Genomic DNA, 22822 nt, shown 5'->3' on the forward strand with positions numbered 1-22822 from the left:
AGTTACGAAGTTCCGAAGAGGCAGTGTAGAGGGGTGATCCAGGGGAAGACAAACGAGCAGGTAGGATAGAAACACGAGGGAGGGAGAAAGAGAGAGAGAAAAGATATGCGACCACCTCCGGTGAGAGCAAGAGAAGAACACACGAGTGGAGCTTCATATAAAACGCCTCCTCCTCCCAAACAGGGGTGGAGCTTCATGTAAAACTCCTCATCCTCCTCATCCTCCTCCTCCCACACAAGGGGTGGAGCTTCATATAAAACTCCTCCTCCCACACAGGGGTGGAGCTTCATGTAAAACTCCTCCTCCTCCTCCCATACAGGGGTGGAGCTACCTGCCGGTGACAAGCGTCCAGAAGGTCCGCCTCCAGGTGGACGGGGACAGAGGGACGCTGTCCTTCTGGGACTGCCACTCCAACACACACCTGCACACCTTCACCCAGCTGGCCGTCAGCCACAGGGGGCTGTTCCCCTCCTTCTACAACGGCCACCCGGGAGCTTCTCTGAGGCTGCTACCCGTCAAGGTCCGCGTGCAGTGGTTTTCAACCAGTGGTCCGGGGAGTGGGGACCACCAGTGGCCCCTTGAGGCGGTTCCAGGTGGTCCCTATAGCTTTAACCTTTGTACGTCTCTAAATGTCTTGTGTACGTCTCTATGATGAATTGAACAGGGTGGACCCCATCGAATCCTCTAGTTTGAACTTTAACCCATTTTGGACTGAGGTCGATAAAAAATGTCTTCTAAATCATGGGTTTTCTGAAAAAACATGTTTCTGTGTCAGTGGTGCTCAACCTTTTTCATGTCAAGGACCCCCAGAATTATCTCTATTGGGCCACGGACCCCCATCTCAAAATATGTAGTTCCAGGGACCCCCCCAGAAGCAAATATTTTAGTTAAAAATGTTCGCTCTGAAATATATATTCAAAGATTTGCGCCACATTTTAACAATTAAAAAAAAATAGCAGACCTACAAGCTCAGGAAAACAACAAAAAAAGTGTTGTAACATGCCGTTTTTTTCTTCTTTGTAATTATTTGTTTGGTCCAAAATATTGTTTGTGTTGTCATGAGTTGTCACGACTCGAGTTGGCTTTGTCCGCGGCGTAACCGTCTTTAAATAAATACTTTAAGAAATGTCTATGAGAATAATGCATTGGGTTTCATTTCCTGGTCCAGGGTAGGAGGCGGGACTGCGACGCTCTATAGAGCGTCGCAGTCCCGCCCCCTACCAGGGCCCAGGAAATGACTCTCCGTTCATTTTCCTCATAGACGTTTCAGAAAGTATTTATTTAAAGGCGGTTACGCCGTGGACAAAGCACAACTCTTGTCGTGACAAATCATGACAATAAACACCAAACAAAGAATTAGAAAGTAGAAAAAAACGGAAGGTTACAACACTTTTTTTGTTGTTTTTTTTCTTTGTAATTGTTTGTTTGGTCCAAAATATTGTGTTTATTGTCATGATTTGTCACGACTGGAGTTGGCTTTGTCCACGGCGTAACCGTCTTTAAATAAATACTTTTTGAAATGTCTATGGGAAAAATGCATTGGGATTAATTTCCTGGGCCTGGCGTCGTCATGACAGGGGGCGGGACTGGCGTCGTCATGACAGGGGGCGAGACTGGCGTCGTCATGACAGGGGGCGGGACTGGCGTCGTCATGACAGGGGGCGAGACTGGCGTCGTCATGACAGGGGGCGAGACTGGCGTCGTCATGACAGGGGGCGGGACTGGCGTCGTCATGAAAGGGGGCGCCAGTCCCGCCCCCTTTCATGACGACGCCAGTCTCGCCCCCTTTCATGATGACGCCAGTCCCGCCCCCTTTCATAACGACGCCAGGCCCAGGAAATAATTCCCAATGCATTTTCCCCATAGACATTTCAAAAAGTATTTATTTAAAGACCTTATAAGAGTCGTACAAAGCCAACACGAGTTGTGACAAATCATGACGACAAACACAATATTTTGGACCAAACAAATAATTACAAAGAATAAAAACAACAAAAAAAGTGTTGTAACCTGCCGTTTTTTTCTTCTTTCTAATTCTTTGTTTGGCCCAAAACATTGTGTTCACTGTCACAATTTCTCACAACTCGAGTTGGCTTTGTACAACGCTTAAAAAGGTCTTTAAATAAATACTTTTTTAAATTTCTATGAGGAAAATGAACTGGGAATCATTTCCTGGGCCCTGGTAGGGGGGCGGGATTGCGAGGCTCTACATTTATGTCATGTAAGGTGTATTTATGCGCTACGTAAATATGTAAATATTTTACCTAAAGATACTGCATGTCACGAGGAAAACAGAAGAGAATATTTGTTTCCATTATTAGGGCAGACTGAAAATAACAGCCGTTTAACCACTTACCCCATTTTGGGCGGGAACCCCTTTTGGTGTTTTAAACATTATGTTGTAATTTAGCTATTTGAAAAATAGCAGATCTACAAGCTCATAGCGCGCCACCGAGTGGCGCGCTACGAGCTTGTAGGTCTGCTATTTTTTTTTAAATCGTGAAAATATTTATTTCAGAAAACTGGTGGATTTAGAAGATTTTTTTTAATTTCGACGTCAGGGCTGAATGGGTTAAACCCCAGTATCCCGGGAACATTCACCAAAAATAGCCTTTTCTAGATCTGCTATTTTTGGTGAAGAGACTTAAACTGTACTTGGTGAGTTCTTTTTCAGCCTACAGTACAACTTGTTCCGTTTGACTAAGTATAGAGCGTCGCAGTCCCGCCTCCTACCCTGGACCAGGAAATGAAATCCAATGCATTATTCTCATAGACATTTCTTAAAGTATTTATTTAACGACGGTTACGCCGCGGACAAAGCCAACTCGAGTCGTGACAACTCATGACAACACAAACAATATTTTGGACCAAACAAATAATTAGAAAGAAGAAAAAAACGGCAGGTTACAACACTTTTTTGTTGTTTTTCTTCTTTGTAATTATTTGTTTGGTCCAAAATATTGTTTGTGTTGTCATGAGTTGTCACGACTCGAGTTGGCTTTGTCCGCGGCGTAACCGTCGTTAAATAAATACTTTAAGAAATGTCTATGAGAATAATGCATTGGATTTCATTTCCTGGTCCAGGGTAGGAGGCGGGACTGCGACGCTCTATAGCGGTCCAAGTGGTTCAACTTGAAGTGGCATTGATACATTCCAACACAGCCAACTCAAGGTACGGCCACGGAGCCGACTTGGGGACCCAACACAAGAGAGGGTCACGGCCACACAGCCAACTCAAGGTACGGCCACGGAGCCGACTTGGGGACCCAACACAAGAGACGGTCACGGCCACACAGCCAACTCAAGGTACGGCCACGGAGCCGACTTGGGGACCCAACACAAGAGACGGTCACGGCCACACAGCCAACTCAAGGTACGGCCACGGAGCCGACTTGGGGACCCAACACAAGAGACGGTCACGGCCACACAGCCAACTCAAGGTACGGCCACGGAGCCGACTTGGGGACCCAACACAAGAGACGGTCACGGCCACACAGCCAACTCAAGGTACGGCCACGGAGCCGACTTGGGGACCCAACACAAGGACAACACAAGAGACGGTCACGGCCACACAGCCAACTCAAGGTACGGCCACGGAGCCGACTTGGGGACCACAACGCAGCTCCTCCAAGGAAAACAAACAAATTAACGGAGCTGAACGTGAATCCCCCCCACCGCCCACCCCTTTTTTCCCCTCACTGTATATGTTTCTTTTCCCTTTTTACCTCCTTTATGATGAATTCCTGTTCTGTCTATATAGAAGTGTCTATTTGTACGTCTATTTGTACGTCTCTAAATGTTTTTGATGAATTGAACATGGTGGACCCTATTGGAAACAAGTGTAATGCTTAATTGGGTCGTCCACTCACAGTTAACAGCCTTTGTATCGAGTTTGTGCTTGAAATGTACTGTAATTCTGCAAACTGTTAATACATTATTCAATCAATCAATCAAATCAATTCTGGGGCACTCTTGGACTTGCGTTAAGGCACCCATAGCCTCGGAAACCCAGACGTTTTTATTTCCAGGGAGAAAAAAAAGTCTGGGTCCGAGTCCACTTCAATTCAGCATAGAGTAGCGCAAACGTTGATCACTCTCTGCTGATTTCTGATCGTCTGCACCTTTGTTAAATTGACGCACACACACACACCCGTACACCCACACTCCTCTCTCTCTCTGTCGCTCTGTCTCATGTCCAGAGAGCACAGTTTCTCCCGGCGGATCCTGCCGGGAGCTGCCTATGCCATAGAAAGCATAGGTGAGTTCCAGGCTAAGGCACCCACTGTCCTGGCATAGAACACAAGCAGCAGCAGCAGCAGCAAAGAATAATAATACAAAAACAAGGTTCCTACTTTGAGCCGTCTTCATCAGTGGTGTGAGTCACACTTCTTTGGACTGGAACCCATACAGAGAGATGTGGATGGTTCTGGACTGGAACCCATACAGAGAGATGTGGATGGTTCTGGACTGGAACCCATACAGAGAGATGTGGATGGTTCTGGACTGGAACCCATACAGAGAGATGTGGATGGTTCTGGACTGGAACCCATACAGAGAGATGTGGATGGTTCTGGACTGGAACCCATACAGAGAGATGTGGATGGTTCTGGACTGGAACCCATACAGAGAGATGTGGATGGTTCTCGCTCTGTCGACTCGCTCCATAAGGGCCGGGAGGGAAGCCATACCCATACGCCTTGAGTATCTGAAAGAAAGAAGTTCATCATATGTAACATTACAATGAATGTAGGACCCCTGGGGGTCCCCAGAACCCACTTTGAGAACGACTGGACCTATGTAGAGCCCGACCAATGTCATAATTTTGAGTCCGATGCCAGTCTCGATTTTGGAGAGTCCTAGACCCCCGATGACTGTAAAAAGTGCAACATTAGCTAATCAATTTGAAAATAAAATCTTAAATTTGAGTAAAGATTGTTTTTGACAACATCTAACTTGAATAGCCGATACAAGCTCACAATTGTGAGCTGGAAGATCTGCTATCGTGGAAGCGTTTGAGCATTTTCCCAAAACATATGGACGCAAGTTGAAAGTGGTACTAAAAATCATTGTCAATGCGTTTACTAAACAAACTTTGAACTAAAGACAAACATTAAACCTGTGTTCAGATATCGGGACAAATCTGCTGCTGTAACTGCCGACACCGATGTCGTCAAAAAGTCAAATAATGACCGATATATCGGTCGGGCTCTAGACCCGTGCCAAAATAAATTGAAAGATGAAATGTAAGCCTAGCTGTGTTAATCCGGTGGACTTCACCAATGATGGTTTAATTTAGACAAACATTAAAGGATCACCTACTCTCCTAGACTCCTAGTCTGTGTCTCATAGGAGAGGGCTGTGGGCAGTTCAGAAACCCATCCAGTGACATCATCGATGTCGAAAACATTCCCTTTCATTAGAGACCTGCCATACTACTGCACTCCACCCGCTTCCCTCTAGGTGGCAGCTGGGTGTTCAGAGTATCTTGTCACCCGAGGTGACCGGGCTTTTGCGGCCCACGCTCCATCGCTCTGGAATGCCCTCCCCTTGGCCCTTAGGCAAGCGGAGACAGTGCCCGCTTTTAAACAGCTTTTAAAAACACACCTGTATGTCAAGTGTTTTTCCTAATTTCAGTTTTACATGTATGTGTGTAGGTGTATGTAGACCTGTGTGTGTGTATGGGTGTATGTATGTGTATGTATGTAAGTATGTACATGTGTATATGTATGTAGGTGTGTATGTATGTATATGTATATGTGTAGATATGCATATATGGAGGTGTGTATGTATGTATATTTTCTATCTTTCTTTCTATCCGTGATGTGTTTTGATCTGATGTTATGCTTTATTATTTCTGATGTTCTTGATGTTCTTTATGATTGTTGTTTTTAATCCTGTCTGTAAAGCACTTTGTAACGTTATGTTTGGAAAGGTGCTATATAAATAACATGAATTAATTAATTAATTCATTCATTCATTCATTCATTCATTCATTCATTCTCATGACAGGGCAGTGGAAACATTGCATGATTATTGCCTTCTACTTTATCACTTTGCTTGTTGAGAGCTAATATATATAAAGAATAATAATAATAATTATTATTATTTGCGTGATGTCAGTCTCTCAGTCAAATCTGGTCACATTTGACGACATTATGCCTCTCAGTTCCAATACTTTGAATATTTTGTTATCAATACACAATTCCATGGTGTATTGATGTGGCACCATAAGGAGAGATAACAGGCAAACGTTGATCAAAATAACAATTATTCTAACTTCTCTAATTGTGGAGACTTCTTAAATTAAGTAATGCAGATGTTTAACAATCATTTAACTCTTGAGAGCGTAAAGTGTAATAAGATGGGGTCTTAAGAGGTGGGTTTTCAGACTACAGCGGAAGATTGGGAGTGAGTCTGCAGTTCTGACTGCAAAGTGAGTTAACCCATTTTGACCTGGGAACGACTCTACAAATGTCTTCTAAATCCTGAGTTTTCTGAAAAACCTCATGTTTCCATGTGAGTCGTTCTCAAACATGTTCATGTCAAGGACCCCCAAAAATATATGTAATTGGCCGCCGACTACCATCTGAAAATATGTTGTTCCAGGGACCACCCAGAAGCAAAGATTTGAGTTAAAAACGTTCGCTCTGAAAGAATATATTCAAAGATTTGTGCCACATTTTCACGATTTTTCAAAAATAGCAGACCTACAAGCTCGTAGCTCGGCACTCGGTGCCGCGCTACCGGCAGCCCGAGTCTGGCAGTGTGCCGCGGGTTCGACTCCCGATCCCAACGGCCCTTACTGCATGTCACTCCCCCATCTCTCTCCCCCATTTCCTCAGCCTACTGTCTGTCTCTCTAGAAAAATAAATAAAGGCAAAAGCCGCAAAAAAAACATTAAAAAAAAGAAACAGGCCTGAAAAAACACCTTTCTGCAGGCCCAATGGAGAGGAAATGGTCACCCACCTCCTTTTTTCACATGTTTTATTTTAACTGTGATATAGATTTATTTATTTATTTTAACCTGTGATGAAGGTGAATTATGTTTGTTCATGTCATGTCTATGGATTGATTGCATAGGGCCTAAATGGAAACAAGGACTTGTTTTGGTGCATGCTATCTCTTGAATGTTACTCTGTTGCCGTTTTTACTGTCTGTCTAATACACCATTTAATCAATCAATCTAATCAAATGACATGTTTCAAAGGCACGAAAAGAAGAAGTACAAAATGTGAGTATAGCCTACGTTTTACACCACTGGATGGTAACATTTGGATCCTGCTGAGGGTCCTCTCTTCATCAGGTGGCCATGACCTCGGCTGGGTGGATGGTAACATTTAGATCCTGCTCTGGGTCCTCTCTTCATCAGGTCCCCATGACCTCTGCTGGGTGGATGGTAACATTTGGATCCTGCTGTGGGTCCTCTCTTCATCAGGTGGCCATGACCTCGGCTGGGTGGATGGTAACATTTAGATCCTGCTCTGGGTCCTCTCTTCATCAGGTCGCCATGACCTCTGCTGGGTGGATGGTAACATTTGGATCCTGCTCTGGGTCCTCTCTTCATCAGGTCCCCATGACCTCTGCTGGGTGGATGGTAACATTTGGATCCTGCTGTGGGTCCTCTCTTCATCAGGTGGCCATGACCTCGGCTGGGTGGATGGTAACATTTGGATCCTGCTGCGGGTCCTCTCTTCATCAGGTCCCCATGACCTCTGCTGGGTGGATGGTAACATTTGGATCCTGCTGTGGGTCCTCTCTTCATCAGGTGGCCATGACCTCGGCTGGGTGGATGGTAACATTTGGATCCTGCTGCGGGTCCTCTCTTCATCAGGTGGCCATGACCTCGGCTGGGTGGATGGTAACATTTGGATCCTGCTGTGGGTCCTCTCTTCATCAGGTGGCCATGACCTCTGCTGGGTGTCACCTGTTGGCACATCAAAGGCTATCAGCTCTGAGGCACACATCAAAGTGAAATGGGAAAACTGATGGTCACACTGACGGATCCTCAAGTCAGGCAATAGGGCCTAAACCTACTTTACAATTTGATCATGAAACATTTAAATATGGAAAATGGAAGCCATCGTTCTCACGATAATAAAAATCTAAATATATACCGTATTGTGCCGAATATAAGACAACTCTGATTCTAAGACGACACCCATTTTTTCAAGACTCATTTGTGGAAAAAGAACATTGAATGTCAAATAGTCTAGTCCCCGATTACAATACGACCCCATTTTCTTTAGGATATTTCCATTGGGGAAAAAAAAATATATGTCTTATATGCAGGCCAACATATTATTTTTGATGTCACTGGTAGATGCAGGGTTTCTGAACTGCCCACAGCCCTCCTATTAGCCGCAATTTGCAACTCTAGATTTGTTTTATAATGGGATGAATCTAGAGTTGCAATATCCTCCATTGACTTCCCACTCATCCAATTTGGTTTGCGATTTGCTTGTATTAAATTACGTTAAACTCACCATTGCAGCTGTAGGGCAAGCTTGAATTATCCTCTTTCAATCTGCTGAGCTTTTGTTTAATAAAAATCCACCGTAGACTTTCTGTCAAGACATCCTCTGCAGGTGATTCTTTTTCTAAGTGTTGCAGTTTGGAAGCACTCGTTTTTATTAACGGGTCACACTGCTGCCTCCTGCATTATGTGAAAATTCGAAACAGGTGGTACGCAGGGCCGTTCAGTGACATACGACGAGTGCTTCCAAACTCCAGCACTTAGAAAAAGAATCACCTGCACATAATTTCTTGACAGAAAGTAGCTCATAACATGTCTACGGGGGATTTTTATGAAACAAAAGCTCGGCAGATTGAAAGAGGATAATTCAAGCTTGGCCTAGAGCTGCAATGTTGGTGAGATTAACGTTGTTTAATACAAGCAGATCGCAAACGCAATTTGGATGAGTAAGGGAGTCAATGGAGGTTATTGCAACTCTAGATTCATCCCATTATTAAAAAAAATCTAGAGTTGCAAATTGCGGCTACCCTCCTATGAGAAACAGACTTAGGACAAAAATGTGGTATTTTATCATGAACATTAGTGAGGACCAATTATATGAAGATAGGTTGAAAAGTGGTGAAGTGGTCCTTTACTTAAATACAGCTATAATTCCAAGTAGCCCACCCTAGCCCAATGTTACATTTGGTTAATTTGTGGTCCAAATGGTTCCTTCCCAACAAACATAATAATGTTGCTGGACCCCCCCATTGAGCACCACCACTGAGTTACTATAGGCTGCTAGCCCGTCTCCGGACCCCCCGGGTTGAGCTCCTTTGGACCTACCACGTAGGGTCCGGTCTCACCGGCGTCAAGCGACATGGGATGCCATCTGACTTCCCCTGACTTAGCCCTGTGCTGCGGTGTGGGTGTCGCGCTGACATATTCCAAACGAAGCATATGAACGCTATAGGAGACAACGAACCATCTGACCCCCCCCGCGAACGGCTCAGAAGCCGTTAAGTATTTTTAATGTTTGTACGACCGTTTTGCCAGCTCTGAAATTCTCTCTTCGGTCCCTCCTTGTTGACATCTCGGTTGGCTAGCTGCGCCTACGAGGCGCGTAGGGAGGCGCTGCTAGCCAACCGAGATGCCGAGAGGCGGTACAATGGGATGTCAACAAGAGAGAATTTCAGAGCTGGCAAAACGGTCGTACAAACATTAAAAATACTTAACGGCTTCTGAGCCGTTCGCGGGGGGGGTCAGATGGTTCGTTGTCTCCTATAGCGTTCATATGCTTCGTTTGGAATATGTCAGCGCGACACCCACACCGCAGCACAGGGCTAAGTCAGGGGAAGTCAGATGGCATCCCATGTCGCTTGAATCCGGTGAGAAGGAACCCTACATAAAGTCATCAAAATGTCAGAAACTTTAACGTAGGGTTCCGAAAGGAGCTAATAGGCTGCCTGCTTCACTGGCGCTTAATGTTGTGTCAGCATGGCATGCATCACAACCAAAACAAAGCTCAATGCAACAATATGATAAACTTCACAACATCACACAAACATGCTTTATCCTGATAAACGTGTGTTTGCTTCACCATTCCTCTCAATTTTTAAATAACAAGGGTGACATAAGACAGACCTGTAGGCCTAAAGGTTCATGCTAAGCAGCTAACTTACAGGCAGGTATAGGTAGCTCACCTGGAAAGAAACCAGCTGACAGACAGCATTTGTCATCATGCATTAACTTCTCTCCCTAATTATCCATGCAGACTCAGTCACACTGGACACTTTTCACAGTCTGGTACAACAACCACAACTATACTGCTTTCCTGTGGTATGGAACATTAAATTAGAAGTTGTTTGTTATAGACTTCCAAATCAGACAAAGCTTGTGTAGGCCTACAAACGTCTGTCTGTCTAGAGCAGGGGTGGGGCTGGTAACAGGATGTCATCTGGACACCTCGATGAAAAAAATGCCTATTTTGTCCAACATGGTAAAAAATCTAATAGTTGGAAAATGTAAAGTAAAGTAGCCTAAACATGCTTAATATTAAGGTCTAATATTTCTACAATTCCTACAAAACATGTATATTCGGTCATTTTGGGGCATAACCGAGAATACAAAAGTTTCATAGTCTGATAATGATGTACCGTGCATGTTCACATCATATACACTTTACATTAATTATAATTTTCCAAATATTTCATTTTTTTACATTTTGGACAACAGATGCAGTGGTTTAAAGCAGTGAAGTGACCTTTTTTTACAAATCACACCTGTGTGAAGTGAGGGGCACTCTTATCATCGTACATCATCATGACGTAAAATAGATACTATGTCTATTTGCTCAGACACTATGACGTAAAATTCTCCATTCATTGGGAATTTAATGTATGTGTAGGACAAAGTTTGTGGACACTAAAAGCTGGATATAGGAGGGAATTACTGCATCAAAAGTAATCAACAAACTAATAATTATACTATCAAAATGGTCAAACATTGGCCAAATTGTCAAACAATATAAACAAAAAGAGAAAATAACCCCTTTTGGTGTTTCAGTTACCTTATGTTATACTTTAGCTATTGAAAAATAGCAGATCTACAAGCTCATAGCTCATGAGCTTGTAGGTCTGCTATTTTTGAAAAATCGTGAAATGTGGCCCAAATGCTTGAATATATTATTTCAGAGCGAACAGTTTTTAACTCAAATCTTTGCTTCTGGGGGGGGGGGGGGGGGGGGTCGACATTTAAAAAATGTCTTCAAAATCCTGACAGTTTTCTGAAAAACCTCATGTTTCTGTATCAGTGGTGCTCAATATTTCATGTCAAGGACCCCAAAAATGATATGTAATATTATGCCTCCGCCCCACGTCTGAAAATATGTTGTTCCAGGGGACCTCCCCAGAAGCAAAGATTTTAGTTAAAATGTTCACTCTGTAATAATATATATATTCAAAGATTTGAGGCACATTTTCACGATTTAAAAGAAATAGCAGACCTACAAGTTCATAGCGCGGCACTCGGTGCCACGCTATGAGCTTGTAGATCTGCTATTTTTCAATAGCTAAAGTATATGAAATGAAATGAAATGAAATGAAATCTATATTTACCCAGGGTATCTGGGCTAAGCTCAAGAACTTGTTTCCAGCCAGGCCCTGCTCATAGAACACATTTCATCGTAGTGGTTCAATGCCTTGTTCAAGGGCACTTCAGCGGTGGTAATTTTAACGTGTCGGACGGCTGATTCGAACTAGGAACCTTCCGGTATCAAGACCGCGCCGCTATCCGTTCGGCCACCGTTCGGCCACCGCTGCCACAATATCGTTACGCTTAAAACACCAAAAGGGTTCCCACCCAAAATGGGTTATTTATGTAACTAATTGTGAAGAAGTGCGCTGCAGTGCACTGCATGTTAAATAAGTTGCTTATATATATGCTTATATAAGTTTGGAGACCTCACTGTCCATGACAAGATTTAAACAGCGGCGCCACCGAACGCCGGTCCCTTCTCCCCGAAAATGCTCTCGCATAAAGCAGCCTACTGTAGGTCTGATGGTCTGGACTAATTTATCTGAATGTCTGTTAAATCACTTATTTAATTAGGTGAAAGGTTAAGCACCTAACTTAAGGTGGCCTTACACTAGCCGATATTTTTCAGTCTGAAATCTGATAGCACCACACACTACAGGATAATCGGAGCGGGGCAGAGCAAATATCAAACATTCTTGATGTTGATCGGGCCGATCGCGCTTTGATCGGTCGGGCACCCCCCGAGCGTCAAAAATGCCCGATAATCGGCTAGTGTAAGGCCACCTTTAGCCTATAATTATTATTTAATGTAGGCTATGAACTGCCCACAGCCCTCCTATGAGACACAGACAGAAAAGAAAAAAAACATTTAGTGAGGACCAATTATATGAAGATAGGTTGAAAAGTGGTGAAGTGGTCCTTTAATGCCCGGCAGTGTGAAAACTCTTTCATTCCCCTTTCATTAGAGACCTGCCATACTACTGCACTCCACGCCTCTTCCCGCTAGGTGGCAGCAGAGTATCTCTCATGACGGGACAGTGGAAACAAGTCTTCTACTTTATCACTTCGCTTGATGATGAGAGCTGATATAACCTACCGTATATTAATATTAATGCAATTGATTGATTGAAAACCACTGCTTTAGACACACCAGTGCGACCAGAGAGCCATGTTGAATGACCACTTTGAAACACTGAAGAAATGTGTGTGAGAAATGTAGGCCTAATAGCAGTCTAATAATTATTATTATTATTTCAATATGGCGTATTATGGCGTGAAAACGCCCTGGAGTTTATACCTTATGGCTTTCCTTCTCTGCCTTTATGGAGAACCTCACGCAAGTTCAGCTGTTCAGACGACTGAAAGCCCTGCAATATGCCTCACACAATAGCCTAATATAGGCATGATAAATCTACTTCATTAATGTCATAATGTACCTTAATTTATGGGCATATAAAGTTATAAACTCATAACAACTTAAACTCGACGTAACGCGACCATGGTGGTGGTGTTTGTTGCGCAGTTACAAATTGGCTGTTGTTCTCCATTCGTCGAGTGCTTTATGTTTATGGAGAAAACGTTTAAAATTAAAAGTTATCTTTTTAATAACTCACGTATTTATCTCCTCCTCTGCTCGCACGGTGTGTGTTTCCCCTTCATTTCCCCTCTTCTTCTTCTCTTCTCCTCCTGCATGGTCTCTGCATCAAACAAACAAACAACTTGTGGCGGCGGCGCGCGAGACGAAAACATCAGAGCTACAAGCCTACAGCGCGCAGCGCATACAACGCTGCGAGGGCTTGTATGTCTGTGTTTTTTAGGCGCGCAGCCTGAAAACCTCGCGAGCTTTAATATCTTTGTAAAAAAATAAAATAAAATGAAATAGGCCTAAAGGACAAACCACATCCACCCATTCACCTTGCCATGAAAATAAAACGATGTATTTAATAGAATAATTAATTTAAGTCTTTCCATTTCCATTCCATTTGTACACTATCTGAGTTACAGACCCCACAAGGGTCCATTTGGTTCCTAACTATCATTTAGCTGGTCCCCCTTGAAAGGGAGGGAGATATACAACATAGCATGTGAGCAAGCAAGGACATACAGTAAAGGGCAGCCAGTAGCCTAGTCTGTCATTACATTACAAGCCATTATCATAGAGAAGAAATCGTTCCCACTTCAGTGGAACTGATCTGGTGTTCGTTCATCATGGAACTGGTCTATTTATTGATCATCTATTTTTGTAGATTTGGGTCCCATGTTAAGAGACCAAACGTCAGGATGTGTTTTATTTTGTAGTGATATCCACGTCCTGTAGAAGTAGGCTATACGGTTAATTAGGGATATTATAGTTTTTACTTCACTGTTGTGTTGTTCCTGGCAGTTTCCTGGTGTCTGCCCTATGGTTACTGTTACCTGCGTTGTCTCGCCTCCCTGTGATTATTATCAGTTATCTCCACCTGTGTCCGTTGTCCCTAGAGCCAATCCCTGTGCTGATTGGCAGTTGTGTTCAGCTGTGTCTGGTTATCCCCGTGTCTATATAAGCCCAGTTCTTTGTGTTCTCTGTTTGCCACTTCTCCAATGTCCTGCTGCAGCTCTGTGCTCCTCTCCTGCAAAGTTTTATTCTCCTATGTGGGGCGATAAAATCTTTGTTGTTTCCAGCATTCTTTTGCAAAGTTTTATTCTCCTATGTGGGGGGATACAATCTTTGTTGTTTCCAGCATTCTTTTGCAAAGTTTTATTCTCCTATGTGGGTGGATAAAATCTTTGTTTCCAATTCCTGCTGTGGCTCAGACATTTTTTTTTAAATGTATATTATTTAGAAAATCTCTTTGCAAGGAAGTCCTGGCCTCTACAGTATGTGTGCAGACAGTGGTCAAAAAGCAGCCATTCATTCCTCTTTTTAAAAACAGCCATGCTGTTAAAATGAGCCTGTTACTTGTTTTGGGTCCTACACAGACACTGTTAAAATGAGCCTGTAGCTGGTTTGGGTCCTACACTCCTGTCTCACAGACACATAGGCGGCGGGTGTGTAAGGCTAGGGAAGGCTTAGCCTTCCCAAAAATGTTGCTGGGTATTTTTTTAATATATATAATATATGTGCGCAGCATTATATAGAAGGCTATTGTGTGTGCGTGTGTTGTCGCTGCCCCCTGGTGATCGCTGATCGGGTCATATGATTGGCTACTTGGTAGCCTTTCTATTCTTTCTTGGTAGCCTTTCTTTTCTCTTCCTTCCAGTCGCTTTGTAGCAAACAGACTAGTAGCGCGCGCTGGTTTGTTTTGGAAAACAGCAAAACGCAAAATGGATATAGCCTACGCCCTACGGTCTTTTTCAAGGCAAAGATAAAGTAATTCAGAACTAAGAAGAAGCTGTGAGTCCGAGTCGGCTCGGCTGTCAGCACTCAGCAGCACCACCAGTGACCGCACGGTTCACAGTTCACACCACTGCAGCAACACTGACACGTTCAGCGGAGTGGCTGCTGTCTCTGTGCCGTCTGTGAAGAGCCATGCGCCGGGAGGGGCAGCAACACCGCCGGGTAATCTCCACACTGACTCGAAACTTAAGAATACCCATATCGGCCAAAATATCCCAAAACAATGCCCGGGGAACTTTAATTAAAAGCTAGATGCAGTGTCTATAATTGGGTCAAGGGTGTTGCTTTCGTGAGCAATGGTGTACGAGATTGGTAATAAATTGGTCAAAGTAACTAATTTTTAGACCATCTGGGGGAAATAAATAAATAAATTTGCGCGGCCTCGCTCCGCTCGGCCGCGAGAGTTGCCCCCCCCCATGCAATTCTAGCCTACCCAAAGGTAAAATCCACCCGCCGCCTATGCACAGACACTGTTAAAATGAGCCTCTAGCTCGTTCGGGTCCTACACTCCTGTCTCACAGACACTGTTAAAATGAGCCTGTAGCTGGTTTGGGTCCTACACTCCTGTCTCAGACAGTTAAAATGAGCCTGTAGCTGGTTTGGGTCCTACACTCCTGTCTCACAGACACTAGCCTGTAGCTGGTTTTGGGTCCTACACTCCTGTCTCACAGACACTGTTAAAATGAGCCTGTAGCTGGTTTTGGGTCCTACACTCCTGTCTCAGACAGCTGTTGGCTCTCAAGCTAACCTCACCAGGCTTTCCACCACCTCGGAGGAAAGCCTGGTCTCGGTTTCAAAAGTCTGTATGATCCGGTCGGGAGCGGATTATATCGTTACGTCATGTTGTAGTATTGTTTTGTAGGCGACAGGCAGGAACAACAGGCGGCAACTTCCCTTTCCCTCAAACAATAAAAGCTCTCGTAGCCTGTAGCTTTTATTGAGAAAAATCGGTTTGAGGGAAAAGGAAGTTGCCGCCTGTTGTTCCTGCCTGTCGACTATCATCCGCTCCCGACAGGATCATATACCTAAATGAAATGGTGCCCAGGCTACTCTCAAGCTCAGTGTTGCCACAAAAAGTAAACTAAACCAATTCAAGCCTTCTGTGCCTATATGCAGTATACACAACATGGAAACGTTGCTTGCACAATTGCAGCAATTATTATTTTTTGAAAACCCGCGCACGGGAGTGAGAATATCACTAGAGGGCTGCGGAAGGGACTTCCACAGGGCGTCAGAGAGAGACTCGCTGTAAGCACTGGACCAGGGCTAACTCTGGGGTAGCCCGGGTTCGAACTAGCAACCTTGCGGTTCGCATCCACCACCACCAGCCGCCCATAATAAAATAAGCAACCAGAAAACAAGCCTAAAAGAAACGACCTGAAGGGCTAGGCTATTCAAATAATAGAAAAAGACACGTGTGGAATATTTGTGAAAGTTTTAATAACCTTAGCAAACAAGGGGTGCATGCTTTTGAGCCCAAATAAGCGAGTACACTTTAGAAATTACAGTGCCTCTGTGCTTGTCAGCACCATTATTTACTGCGTATCAATGAACAGAACAAAACTGTTCCTGTGTCTGGGGGAGAATGTTTATAGGCCTGTCACAAAGATGCAAAATGAGATTATACTATATATCTGACTTTCACAGCCACACAGCCAACTCAAGGTACGGCCACGGAGCCGACTTGGGGACCCAACGCAGCTCCTCCAAGGAAAACAAACAAATGAACGGAGCTGAACGTGAATCCCCCCACCGCCCACCCCTTTTTTTCCCTCACTGTATATGTTTATTTTCCCCTTTTACCTCCATTATGATGAATTCCTGTTCTGTTCTTTGTCTATATAGAAGTGTCTATTTGTACGTCTCTAAATGTTTTTGATGAATTGAACATGGTGGACCCTATTGGAAACAAGTGTAATGCTTAATTGGGTCGTCCACTCACAGTTAACAGTCTTTGTATTGAGTTTGTGCTTGAAATGTACTGTAATTCTGCAAACTGTTAATAAATATTTCAATCAAAAAAAAAAGCTGTCTTCACTTTCGGGGTGAGTTGTCTCGGGGTGAGAGTTGAGTGTTTGGCTGTTTGCGCAAAGAGTGTACTCTGAGCTCTTTTATATACTTAACTGAATATTTCACAAGAATATATAACAACAAGAGGCAAATGTACGGTCAAGTTCATTTAAATATAGAAACAAGCACAACAAAAGTTTTTTTAGAAAAGTAGCTGATCTACAAGCTCACAACATGTAGATGTAGATCGGCTAGTTGAACTATTTTAAAATGATTTTCAAAATAGTAAAAAAAAAAGGCAAATACGTGGATAGGGTTACGGGTGGCGCAAGATGGAGCCCATAGTCTTTTGAATAGAAAGTTGTATTTTCAGTCATGTTTAAGTCATCTGAAATGTTCTTTAATGACCTTTAGTGGACAGTTATACTGCAAACATACACTCCTCAATATAAACACATTTACCCAAATTAACTTATACTATCTAAATATCTAAATATCTGAGATACTGTGTAGATATTTGTAATTGGTGCAAAAGGTGAACTACAGTATACGCTAAGTACAAGAGAATGATCAAATCTATTTCTAAAATAATTTCCTGACCTCTATGTTGCACCACTATTCGATCCATCTATTCATTAATTGAAACATTTGTTTTTTTTATTACCCTACAAGCTGGTAAAAATGCATGGAATTAGTGTCATCTCGAGGAGATAAACGCGACATTTAGTCTCGTTTTAGTCTATTAAATCTACAATTTGATTTAGTCGTCGTCCCTACAGGGAGACACTCAGAGGCATCCGTTCATCGGGATCTTGGATGGCCGCCGCAGCATGCTGACAGGATGAACGTCAGCATCTCCACCTGTATGGGTTATAATAGTTTTTTTTTCCCCCACCTCTGCCAGGGACAGCCAGATTCAGTCCAAATACGGGGCTTTTTGTGGGAGATTGAACTCCAAGGTCACTGCAGTGAAGTATTCCTTCCTCCAACTCCTCCCCTCCCCACCTACGCCCGTAACATCCAGAGGTGTTGTTGGATTTGGAGTATATGTTGCTGTATGTCAGTCTCCTGATGCTCCGTCTCACTCCTCCTCCTCCTCCTATAATATAAAATAGTTATACATACCAACTTTAAGGACTGCATTCTTGTAAACAAATATTCTCAAAAATTTAATTCAAACATTTACCTTTTAATACTTTTATTTTTTTTAACACAGAACATTTTTAACATTACAATGATGGATGTCCATCCATCTTCAACCGCTAATCCGTAGTCGGGTCATGGGGGCAACAGCTCCACCAGATAGAGTGCTCCAGACTTCCCTCACCAGAGCAACATTAGTGACTTCCTCCTGGGGGCTAGGACGCAAGATGGCCGCCATCCCTCGACTTGGTAACCTTGTCGTGGCTGCCAGAGAAAGAAAATAAACAAACATCAGTTGGGCAAAAGAAAAGCTAGTCTGCAACTATTTATTTAGATTTTTAAAGAATTCAGATTTTGTTTTTTAATAGTGAAAATAGACAAACTGTCTTTCTTTTTGGTTTTTCAAAAATAGTTAAAACGGACAATCGCTCGTTACATTTGGCATCAGCAAAAGGTCGGAAAAGGGAAATAGGCATGCCTGGATTGTGTAGCAAACAACGTGTTAAAACACCAAAAGGGGTTCCCGTCCTGAATGGGTTAATAGGCCTATCTCACAGCCCGTTTTTCACGCCCACTTCCGGTAAATAGTGGTGACTTTAACATGAGCATTTACACGTTTTTTTCTCTGGAGAATCTAAGTACATTTTCTAATGTAAAAATGTGACAGACCAATATTATTATGAAGCAAACAATATGGTAAATCAGCTCGAACAGATAGAACAAACCTTACCTTGAGAAAACAAAAGTTGTAGACTTCTTAAATTACCTCTGTTAACATGAAGCGTCTATGGAGTGACGTCACGCTATCACCACTAACCCCGAAAGGGGGCGTATTAAGGGGGGCGGGGAAATTCTGTGAGATAGGCTTATTGTAGAGACAATGCTGGTGTTCCTTGAGTGCCTGACTGTGACTGTAAGTCCTATCACAAAGGGTGCAGTGGTACGGTTTCTCACACGTGTAAGTCCTATCACAAAGTGTGCAGTGGTACGGTTTCTCACACGTGTAAGTCCTATCACAAAGTGTGCAGTGGTACGGTTTCTCACACGTGTCTCCTGTCACACTGTTGACAAAGATAATATTTGTATTCAATGTCGTGGAAACGCTTACCTTAGTGACCCCTTCTACTTCTGTGGCGCTTAAGCGCTTTTGTGGACGGGCCAGTGTAGTGGCAGCATAAGCATCTGAACCGCAGAGGGTGCACCGGAGGCTGTAATGAATGGAGACACTTATTTTAGTCGTGTATTTGGATTTAGTTTGTAAAGTTAACATGACTATAACTAAATGCATTTTAAATTAAATAAAAAGGTAACTTTTCAGGATTCCAAAAAATAAATGGCAAAAGATAATTCAGGATTTCAATTCAAATATAGCAAAAATAGCTGGGGTTAGGAACTTATTAACTAGAATTTGTAGGGACTGGATGTGTTGGGTCCGTACATTGAAACCTCACCTAATGGATGGAGACACACTTATTGTAGCTGTGGAATGTTGTCTTGTTACCTTAAACATGTCAGCTAAATTGTATGACAAATAACTCCATATATGGGCAAAAAAAAGGGACACATACATCATTACAATTCTGAGAAATACTGAAAAAAAATAAAAAATACACACATTTCACTTGAACTGGATATCAATACTTTACAATTGTATTTTATATATATATATATATATATATATATATATATATATATATAAAAATAAATCCTTTTTTGGGGGGGGGGCTAGTCGGGGGCCCCCGGGCTGCAGCCCACCCTAGCGCAACGGTAAGTCCGGCTCTGGCAGCATATGACGTCAGGGTATAACTGGTACAACTAGCTCTCAATGATGACGTAATAAAGATGTGGATTAAAGGACCCTCGATGGTGACGTAATGACGATATGTTTTAGTGTCGGGAGGATTAAAGCTAATGCCCCTATGTATACATGTATGTATACATGTAAAGTACAAGTAGTCATTACGTCATACGCTGGCACGGCGCATACACATCAAACGGCGACATATGAAAACGACAACTATTACTTGCGCGCTCCGCTTGCACAAGTAATTACTGGGTGGCATCATTCAGACTTCTGCATAGACTACATATTTGGGCATGCCTGACAAAGAACTCCATATATGGGCAAAAAGGGACACAGACATAACTAGAACTGCACTCTGTCGAGTGCCTGTTGACCGCTACGAACTTTCAAATCTCAACCTCTCTGTAAAACATTGGTTTCAGATTACATACATGTATACATGGAGGCAATAATAATTCAAAAATAAAATATAATTAAAAAATAATTCAAAACAATCAGATGAAACACAATAACATTCCCCTTTACTTTAAGGAAGATTAAGAACAATACCACTCCTTGCGAGGAATAACACATGTTTTGGTATATCCCGTCCAAGCCTAAATCTAAGAAGGCCACATCTAAGAAAATTAAAGACTCATATTGAGCAACAGCACAATTAAATAGGCCCTTTCCGGGGGGTGCGTAAAGCCCCAATTTAGCTCGAGTGGAACTAACCGTCCAAGGGACAACACCAATACCACTTGGGTTTTTTCCTCCGTCTCTCAGAGCGCTTTGGCAATTTTGTATGTTTTCCCAGTCTCTCAGAGCGCCTTAGCAACTTTGCATGTCTTCTCAGCCTCTCAGAGCGCCTTGGCAGTTTTGCATAGTCAACCGGTATAGAATCGAAGAGGTCCAATTGTTCCAGCGTCAGAAAGGTCCGTAGTGTCAATATAGGAATAGGCCGGTCACCTCTAAATAGGACCACTTTAGGCAAAACTAGGGAAATAAAAGACATGGGTTCCCAGTCCATCCCAGCAGCACTTGGGGCCGCTCCTGGATTGAGCAGAGGTCCTGGGGCTGCAGGATTCATCATGTGTGTGCAAACGTGTGGAGCCTTCCCGTCCTAAGGTGCCTTGTGACACAAGAGGGAGTTGGGGAAAGGAGTTTGTCAAACACCATAAGGATGACGCAAACAGCAGTAATAACACTATAATACATGTAAACAGTGCAGTTTTTAGGAAGCCACCAGAAAAAATTAAAATAGTGGGAAGGATCAGACCATCCTCTGGCGACCCCTAGTGGACCCGTTGAAAAGCCGCACCCTGATTTCCTGCAATGTTAGACTAGTATAAATATTATCTAATGGGAAGGAAGCGATTAGCTCTCGACACATGCCAGCCTTTCGCAAGGTTAGGTTTGAACAGAAGAGACACCCCATAGTAAACCGGAGACAATAATCTCAGCCGGGAACCCCGTTCAGGTCAACCCAGAAACAAGCCCGGCCGGATATTTTATAGGAAATAGGGTAAGTGCACTGTGCTACACATGTGTTTACTGGCCAACCCACCAACCTGGTCCTGGCCATCCACCCGACACTGAAACATATCTTTATTACGTCACCATCGAGAGCCAGTTATACCCTGGCATTGGTACATATCTTCATTACGTCACTCTCAAAATCAATACCACGGCATACGCATCGAAGCACTGGACAAACCACATTACTTGTGCGCTCTGCTTGCGCGAGTAATAACTGGGTGGGGCATTCATTTCCAACTTGCATCGTTCCAAGTAGGCCAGTGCCCAACGTGCACCGCTATGTATATATGTATATCCTCTTCTGTAAATGATATAATATGTAAAGAGAAGCTAGATATTATCTTTCTAACAGAGACATGGCTTGGCTCGGATGGAGCTGTTCTCCTAGCGCCAGCCTGTCCCGCAAACTACAGTTTCATCCACTCTGTTCGCGAGGCTAAGAAAGGAGGTGGACTGGCAATCATTTTTTCAGACACTTTAAAATTCAAGGCTCTGACTCTCGGCAGCTTTTCATCCTTTGAATACCAGGCCACAATACTGCAGGGTCAGTCCTCTATCCCAATGATCAGCATTTATCGTCCTCCAAAGTGCAGCAAAGCTGTATTTCTAACAGAAATATCAGAACTTTTATCTATCTGTTCCACTAACTATGACAGAACTCTTATCTCGGGCGATCTTAATCTACACCTGGACGATGCTTCAAATGCGGTGGCTCTGGGTTTCTTAGAGTTATTGCACTCCTTTGAGTTCATCCAACATGTTGTTGGGCCTACACATAAACAGGGGCACACTGGACCTGGTGATTTCTAGAGGTCTGAACATCACTGTTGAAAGGACTATTGAAATGCCTGAGCTATCAGACCACTATTTGCTGTGTTTTAATATGACTGTCTCTGATCTAGAGAAAAACATCACTGAATATACTATAAAAAAGCGTTTTTTTAGCTCATCTGCAGCCAACGAGTTCTCTCGTCATCTGGGCCCCCCCCCTATCCGATACTCCCCCAGTGAATGATATGGTCCAAATGTTTAATCTTAAACTAGAGTCAGCTCTTGACATAGTGGCTCCTATGAAAACTAAAAAGAAACAGAACACCAGAGTAACACCCTGGATAAATGAGCATACACGTTCACTGAAGCAAGATTGTCGTAGAGCTGAGCGAGCTTGGAGAAAAAACAAACTCACCATCCACCTAGAGATTCTTAAAAAGTCAACAGTCACCTATAACAAAGCCCTGCGTCTGGCAAGGCAGGCTTATTTCTCTGGCATTATTAATGAGAACAAGAAAAATGCCAGAGTCTTATTCTCTACCATTGAACGACTTTTAACCCCCCCCCCCCCAGTCCTACAAGCAGTCGTTCCCGGCCTCTAAAGCTAAGTGTAATGAGTTTGCATGCTTTTTTGACAACAACATTTGTAACATTAGAGCTGATATTATGAATGGTGCTGCTGCTAGCTCAAGCCCTCTAACAGCAGCTAATG

Source organism: Electrona antarctica, assembly GCF_951216825.1.
Source record: "Electrona antarctica genome assembly, chromosome: 18".
Lineage (NCBI taxonomy): Eukaryota > Metazoa > Chordata > Actinopteri > Myctophiformes > Myctophidae > Electrona > Electrona antarctica.